The following is an 8,586-nucleotide window of genomic DNA, read 5'->3' as shown; positions in this document are numbered from 1 at the left end:
CACGAGGGCAACTCAATGTGCTTTACATTAAAACATTAAAAGCATTGGAGACATTCAGACAGGCATAAAAGAACACAATTAAAATGACAAATATGATAAAACAGAAAAGAAAAGGAAAATTAAGTAAGAATAAACATTGTTAGAAGGTTTTAAGGAAACATTTTAAGAACGTTTGAGGGAAACATTTTTAGAAGGTTCTAAGGTAACATTTTTAAAAGGTTATATTGAAACATATTTAGAATTTTCTAAGGACTAACTTCTATGGAAGTTAGTTCTTAAAACTTAAAAAGAAAGTTAGTCCAAACTGCTGCCTTTGAAATATTGTCTTTATTTTGGGATGTTTTGTGAACACAGTGTTCTTTTAATGGAGGGACACCTGTGAGCTTTTTCAGGCAGTGAACTCAAGCTGCTCTGATTTCACAGATGTGCTTTCTCAATATGGCGGTCTGTTGAAGCTGACAAATTTCCTGTCTCTCCCTCTGCTCTGTCATTGCCATCGCTATTCTGTACTCAAACTTTCAGCCCCACCACTTCCCCAGCATCCACCTGCAGACCCGACAAGGGGATTTAGGATTTCCCATCACTCCTCAAACTTCTGAATACAAGGAGTGATGGGGTTGGAGCTTTTAAACACAGAATATAAACAACGTCCTGCTGCTTTAATAAACATTTCAAACCATAAAAACGTGAGTTGTCTGACTGAATCGTGTTTTTACTTTGTTTTGAAAAGTGTTTTTCAAGTTCGCTGAACGGTTAACCATTCAGTAGTTTCACGTGCAGCACACGGAGGCTCAGAAGTTCTTTGGGCTTTAATTTAATATTTCAAAACTTGGATGGATGAGAATTTGATTTTTACAGCCTCTGATGTGATGATGTCAGTGTTTCCCCACGTGTACCTCACTGTCTGTCCAAAGTAGTATAATCTAATAAAACTGTGGTAAAGCTCAAGCTCTTTATACCCTTCACTTGAAAATCAAGAAAGCCTGTCACCATCCAGGAGATTACGCAATATTTATACCCGAGCAGATATCCAAGAAGCTCTGAGAAGTTTGGCAGTGTCGTGGTCCAAACCCTCCTAACAGACAGCTCATCCGTGATAAAGACAGGGGAACTGAGTTGAAGAGTTTGCACACTGCTGTAGAAAAATACAATGTCAGGACAGACATAATAACCTGTGTCTTTGGAATTATTCCACTTAGTGTAGGATGTCATTCAGCTGTGAGCTGAGCCTGCACAGCTTTTAACAGCAATCACTCTGCTGAGCCGACAGATCAATAGCCGCTCAGCACAGCAGGCCTCTGGGAAGGAAAGCAACATCACAGCAGTGTCAGTGTTGAACTCCTCTACAGCGACAAATAGTGAAACCTGAGTATGACAAGGAGCCCATTTACACTCCCTCATGTTTCTGTGTAAACGGTTTACTAACTGTTTGAGTGGATGTGAAAATGAGTTGTGGGTGAGTAGATCTGTTTGGTTCTTTGATCTGGGGGGACCTTAAAACAAAATCCTCTTTGAGAAATTTTATTTACAGTGATCCTTGTTCCAGAAACTATCTCCTGGCAAGTAACAAATAATCATAGGCAAATTATTTGACAACTCAGGGTCTGTATCATCTGAGTCCTTCAAACTGGTCTACTGACAACATCAGCCTGAGACACCGAAGCTTTAACACGCATAAATACCTGAACTGCATTCAGTGAAAAACTCCTTTTGGTATTATAAATGTACTTCATCATATGAACCTTGGCCGGGCTCTGTATGTTAGAGTGCACTGCTCTTATAAGATAGATTGGTTTACAGAAGGAATGTCCATCACCCACGTGTTTAAAGTTGTGTATTTGTTTTCAAGTTTCCTCCTCCTACAACAGGAAGAAAAAGTGAGGAGACTTAACCTCCTAATCCGTCCTCTCTTTTGCTAATGAGAATCACAGGCCAGCACACATCTTTTAAACAAAGTCTCCGAGGGAACTGTGCAGAGCAAGTTAAACAGATCAAGTTTTTTAAGTTTTTAATTTTCATCTGGGGGAAGAGATGTTTCAGGACAGTTGTACCACATGGAAAGGGAAGGTCACATCAGTTGAGGGTAAAAAGTGGATGATGGCTATTAGAAAGAAATACAGCTTGCCTCTGCTGTTGCTGTTGTTGTTGTTGTTGGTAAGGGATGCTTGACATTGATCATAAACAATATGGCCTTTTGTAAACAGGAAAAACACAGATGTCCTCATGATTCTGAAAGTGTGGACTTATTTTTAAACCTCTATCTATACAGGTTATTCAGGGTCTCATTTCACAAATAAAATGTTTCATTTATTGATTTAAATGTGTCCATCTTATTCATTTTTTTGTGCTTATGTAAATGTAGTCTGACCTTCAGTATTTAAAAGACTTGGTCATGTTCATGGCAGCATAGAGCTTTGTGTAGACAGCAGGGAAGCACTTATTGTATGACAGGTCAAAGGTCAACCCCAAAGCTAACACCAACAGGTGGCAGGATTATAGGACAAAAAGAGTAGCTCCTTGTTACTCACAGCCTTTTAAGCATAACTACTCTGCTGTAATAGAGCCAGACTTACACTTCCATTACAATTAATTTTGCCAACTGGATATTGTATAATAGGTTTAAGGTTTCCAATAAGCTCTGTGGAGCAAATGTATCTTGTTCAAGTAGATCTATTCAGGTATCAAACACTGAAACTGCTCCATTGGTTCTAAAACTGGCTTGTAGCATAACTATGAACTGTGCATGCCTTGTTTTGACTTTATGAAGAGAAATGAAAATAACAGGCCATGAGTAAATGGCTACATCATTTTCTATATGCAGACTATTTAAACTCTTAGATCTTGTGTTTGTATATGTTGCATCTTTATTAGGTGATTGTGATCTTTAAGCAACGAGAAAAATCAATCACAGCAGCAAGACTTCCTAATGATGTAAGACAAGGATGAAACAAAAAGTATGACTTCACATTTTTCTTTTTGTTAAATTTCTATCCATTCAGATTTGTCAGTACTTTTTGATGAGTAAAAAATACCACAGATTAAATTGAAGGATAAATTAATGCACTCATCTTGACCCGATCTGTCCCCGCTGTCCTCCACAGTGTCCCCTTGCTGCAGCACGTGTCTTTCTTTTAGCTGAAAGGAATCTGGCTGCTCCATAAGAGCTAATGTGCTGTACACGCCTGACAAGAATGCAAGCCAAGCACATACAATAAATATTACTATGATGTCAACTTTGAGAAGTTCCCCCTCATTACACTGGACCACTTTGCTTTATGGGATTATATAATGTTATATAACTTCTTTCAACGTTGATTGGGTTCAGGCAACATGTCACCGGCCTGATACTGTCTCATATGGAAATAGAACACGTCACTGAAGCTAAGCTCATTTATGTGATGGATGAGTGTTTTCTAAGGAAGCGTGGATGCTCAATTTTCTTGATGGTTCTGGTACATTTTATTCTTTAGATTATACCCAGTGTTGTTCACGTGATTGCTGTCAGTCCCAGGAGAGAATAAATGTTCAATACTCTCTAGTGTAGTTATGCTTCAGTAATGAAAGTATAAAACAAACACAGTGATACGGAAAGAAAGGTTTTCATTACGTGATCAGGTTGCTAGTATTATTATTACTGCACAATTATTGAGTAATTGCTTCCCCTCCGAGTTTCTCCGACGGGTAACCCCTCATCTGTGATTACATCACTGTGATGTAATGTTCACAACTTCTGGTCATCAGGTCAGAAGCTCCATTCACAACCAGTGCTCTCTCTCACATATAGGGGAAGCCAATGTTTTGTAAATCATAGATGTGTAAAAAAAAAAAATCAATGTAGTCTTTTTGTGAAGTGATCCTTCCAATGAAAATGCTCACTTTGCCATATTACCTAAAATACAACAATTTCTCCATTCACTTAAAACTACATTATGACTGCATGAAAAAAGCCTTCATTTCCCTGGCCAAGACATTTCTGGACAGACATTGTGCACCCTCTGCTGGCATTATTTGGTATTTTCATCTTTGCTCAAATCAAACCTCTAATAGGACAGGAATGACTGTCATGCTCTATGGAGTTCACATACTGCAATGGTTATACTGTGCACACTTCAAAGATGTCTTTTCACTATCTGTGTCACTCTGCCTTTGCAACCTGCATAAATTCAGTCTCTATAATTTTCCTGCTTCAAATACATTTTTACTTCATATCCCGTCTCAGACAAATTATGTTTGATGCATATATGCATGATTGATAAAATCTAAACAGCATCATAAAACAAGTATTCTTCTCCAGTCATGTGTAACTTGCTTGATTGTAGGATAGAACTGTGCATTACTTCTTGCTCCCTGTGCTCTGTAGGGAACTTTTAGCCCTTCTTCACCCTCTGGTTAACTTGTTGCTTCTTTTGAGGTGTTTGTTAGTGTGGACAGGTGTCTCTGGTATGCTGTGGTTACACTGGCACTGATACCATGTCTGTACACCTCAGTGCCAGTCTGTGGGGGCTGGAGGAAAGCTGCCTGAAAGAGCTGTGGGAGACAGACAGACATCAAGTATGGCATTTATCACAAGAGAGCTCAAAGTCCGGATACATTTTGAGTATACAAAAAAATGTCCAGTCAGACAGACAAAACCCTGATTAAATATGCTATATTTATTTATTTTTTATTTTGAACACAGTTGGACTTTAACTACTACTACATGGATTAAAATGATCTGCATGCTCGCTCTTTTAGATATACCATACCTGAAAGATATATCCAGGTGCAAGCCACATCTGTTGCTATACGTTGATTTGTTCCTCAGCAGCATCTCCTGCAGCAGACGGTCCATTCTTGCTGCAGCTGCTGTGCCAGGTGTAGAGTCTCACACCATATTCCAGGGGCTGCAGGATCAGTAGGAGCTCCCAAACCTTTGCCAATGCTCACTTGATGGTTCTTCAAGCAGCAGGTAGGCCTGAAAAACACAGATGTATAACCATCTGAGGATTCTCAAGACCTTTACCGACTGTTAGACACAGGTAAGAGTATACTGTACATACTGAGGAAGGTAGAGAACATTATACATGTAGAGAAGATTCTATAGACCCACTTCTGAAAAGTTTTAGTAATGTATTTTTTTGAACGATTAGAAAATAATAAATTGGCCTAATATTCCAAGCCATGGTTATATTTGTTATGTTTGCAGAGCTGCGGGCCAAAGTCGAATCAGTTCACCAGTTCAGTCTTTAGCTCCTTTGGTTCCACAGTCCGCTTAACAACTACTGCCTCAGCTAAAAATGCCACTCGTAGTTAACAGGCTTCCAAGGATTTCACCACATCCTAACATAATTAAAGAATCTAATGGATTAACACTAAAGCCAAAACCACTCAAACTGAACTACAGAAGTAAAATACCTGAAGAATAAGCAGACTCAAGAGGGAAAATAAGGAAAACATGTCCTCTTTTTGTACAAAGTTTAACATCCAAAGTCATCCTCTCTGAGACTGACTGAACAGACCTAGGATGTCATGAGTTACTTTTGTTAAGTTTTGCATTTTCAGTGTTCCATTGTATTACTTCCTGTCTGTCATTAGTTATTCTTATATTTCATTTATACCTGATTGTTCTGTTACATCCTCCCAGTGTTTCCTGTTTTATTTTGTACTTCGTGCTCCCTGTATGTCTGGTTTCACTTTACTTCCTGTCCTTGTGTGTTTCACTGCTCTTTGATTACCCTAAGTAGTTTCACCTGTGTCTTGTGTTGCACCTGTGTCTGATTGTCCATTGTGTATTTCGTTTCTCTGCTTCCCTTCTGTCTTTGTCAGTTCATAATGCCTTCTTTTGAGTCTTACCTACATCTTTTCCAGACTTTCTGTTAGACAACTTTGGATTTATTCCATTACAATTTAAATTTGTTTTTTCTTGTTGGATTTTCAGTTGGACTATAACCCCTTTGTTTTTTGTTTAATTAATTTTATTTGCCTGCACTTGTGTCCTTTCCTTTTGTTTTTGCTCTCACAGCATGGCAAAGGAGAAAAAAGACAACACCTTATAGGGCATGAAACTTTTTGTCCGTGGTGTTCAGGCCCCTGAGATGTGTGAGCAGCTTCTCTTGAATCCTCTGAGCCACTCTGGATACTTTGGCCTCTGCACCTCGAATGGGCTTACTTATGGAGGGGTGTTATAACTTCAGAGGAAGTTAAGATTAAAGATGGTGAGTGTTCGGACCACAAGGAGAAGTTTTTGTATTTCAATCTGTGGTGTAAAACTGTGGAACAGTCTCAATATGGAGCTACAGCAATGTCAGAACATAATCCAGTTCAGGAAGAGGTATAAAGAAATGATTGTCATGAGGTACTAGGAGGTAGACAAGTGTTGAGAATCACGAGGGGTTTACTTGTGATTGTCGGTGTAAATATGAAGATTTGACGTGTGGGAGTGCACTAGTATAATGCCAGATAATAGTGAAGGGGTAGGATTAGATACGTTTTTACTTCTTACTACTCCTTTTCGCACATGTAAAGTAAATTGTTTCAGTGCTTGCTAATGGAACTGATTGATTTTGTTTCTTTTGTATCACTATATCTTCTTTTCGACTTGTATAGTACTTTTTTTACTATTTTACTTTTACATGTTTGAAATAAAGACATCAAATCAAAACCAAATCAAATCAAACCTATTAAAAAAACATAACAAAACATAAACATATCTGTTCAGCTACACAATCTACTAATATGTGTAGAACTGTACATTGTGATAGTACTTAGGATAAAATAAAAAACAAACAATTGCAGGTTTGTACAATTGAAAAGGTAGGATTGTCTAAATGAGGTTTTAACACATCTGTGGGGCAGCTACACAGCTCTGTGATGTGTTTCACTCGCTCCACCAGCAGGAGGAGTTGCTGCTTCAGTGACTAAAAAATGTCTCCAATGCAGGCAGTCTTCTTGGTGTGGATGTCAAGACCCCTGGGTGACATCAGAGCTGGGGACTGAGCTCAGCAGAGAATAATGTGAGTTCGCAGTGGGCTCAGGTGATACTGCAAGGTGAGAATGAAGCTCGGAGAGGTGTGTGAGTGTGTATACAGGGAGGGAGATAAATGGGGGATGAAGAAGGCAATGATGCTGCCAGGTGTGTAAGTGCTGTGAAGGTGAAAGCAAGACAAGGCATGTAGAGGAGGTGTTTTTGTGGATCTGGGTAAACAGTGCTGGATGGAAAAACAATCCAGCAACATATACTGTAGTGCATTTGACAATCATCAATTTTTTTTCTGTGCAATCTTTCAACAAATGTGTATCTGGTTTTTATCGTGCTGATTGGACACTAAATCTTGGACCAAGTGCTGCAATAAAAGTGTAATGATTAGAAGGGGTCCCTCTGCAATTATAGTCATTTCTAAAGAGAAACTGAATCCAGACTCTGCTAAAATCTCCACAGAATTCAAAGTCTGCCTTCCCAAAATGTAACCTATACACCTCCTGCCTCTGGCCTGCATCAACACGACTCCCAGAAATAGAGAGGGGATATTTTATCTGGCATATTTGGGACCATTTCAGTCCCAGAACTCTGTATATGAGATATTAAACCTTAGTGTCCTGTTACCTGTTGCTTGCTGGCCTCTGCCTGCAGCGGTGCACTGATGGACAGAGTGGCCACTGTCTGCCCCTTGGCTCTGTGACTGTTGATGCGGTCTGTCTCATTCTGCACAGCTGGATATTAAAGAGAGGAAAGAACCATCAGAGGAAATTCTTGGCTTTTCCAGTCTTCACCTCTGCTCTCTGCTTTTTACTCACGACGGCTGCAAACATCTCCTGACAGAAAATACCTACTTTTTACTTCCACAAGGTCCCTCTATCCAGTGTGACATTACATTTGCTGTAAAAGCCAACAAAAATGTTGTCTATATCCCATACATGGCAGAAATCAGAGAGAACACCTAACCTTTGTGAGAGACTTCTGAAGTATACTGTGTTTGAATATGTAAGTGTCTTTATTCAGGATAAATTGTAGTATAAGTAACTTTAACATCCCTTCATTTAAAATATTCTGGGATTGATATACATTAAAATGCAAATTTAAAACATAAACTATTTTCATTACATGTTTTACTGAGTATTTGGCACAAGATATGGGCTGAGATTTGTGCCACTAGAAACTGAAATTGAATTGTAAAACTGAATCTAATTAGTGTAAACTGAAATTGAATTTTTTATTTTTGAATTTAAGGAAAATTGAGAGTTGAATTTTCAAGTAGGTTAAATACAATTTCAAAGCAAATAAATTCAGTTTCAAAACATGCTTTTCAAATTCAATATTATTATTCAATTTCAGTTTCTAGTGGCACAAATCTCAGCCCACAGCAAGAGATGATGTGGCAAAATAATGAAAATAATCAGACATTTTTTTAATATTAAAAAAATGTGGTCAGCTTGTCTTTTCTATCACTTACTGATACCTCACAAAAAGTGACTGTAAAGACATAACACACACACACACACAAGTGGAGAAAACCTCGGCTCACCCGTTGAAGTGTGTATTATATCAATCAAAGTTTAAGAAGGTTTAGTTCTAATCCACTTGTAATGACCTGTCTTGATTAAAAAAAT

General features: G+C 38.4%; 2 long non-coding RNA genes across 3 annotated transcripts; one reads left to right on the top strand and one right to left on the bottom strand.

Moving 5' to 3' along the window:
• Positions 1–2,865: 2,865 nt before the first annotated feature.
• On the bottom strand, positions 2,866–5,659 carry LOC117810589. 2 transcript variants are annotated; one of them, XR_004630804.1, is made up of 3 exons: positions 5,598–5,659; positions 4,746–4,954; positions 2,866–4,527 (listed from the first exon to the last, which is right to left on the bottom strand). It is a non-coding gene; the product is annotated as an uncharacterized LOC117810589 (long non-coding RNA). The 2 variants fall into 2 exon arrangements; XR_004630803.1 differs by lacking the exon at positions 5,598–5,659 and adding an exon at positions 5,395–5,496.
• Positions 5,660–5,844: 185 nt separating this feature from the next.
• Positions 5,845–8,121, top strand: LOC117810588. Its single transcript, XR_004630802.1, has 3 exons — positions 5,845–6,194; positions 6,919–7,026; positions 7,690–8,121. It is a non-coding gene; the product is annotated as an uncharacterized LOC117810588 (long non-coding RNA).
• Positions 8,122–8,586: the final 465 nt, after the last annotated feature.

This window comes from Notolabrus celidotus, chromosome 3 (assembly GCF_009762535.1).
Source record: "Notolabrus celidotus isolate fNotCel1 chromosome 3, fNotCel1.pri, whole genome shotgun sequence".
NCBI lineage: Eukaryota > Metazoa > Chordata > Actinopteri > Labriformes > Labridae > Notolabrus > Notolabrus celidotus.
The sequence above is the reverse complement of the archived record's forward strand: the minus strand, read 5'-3'. Positions and strand labels throughout refer to the sequence as shown.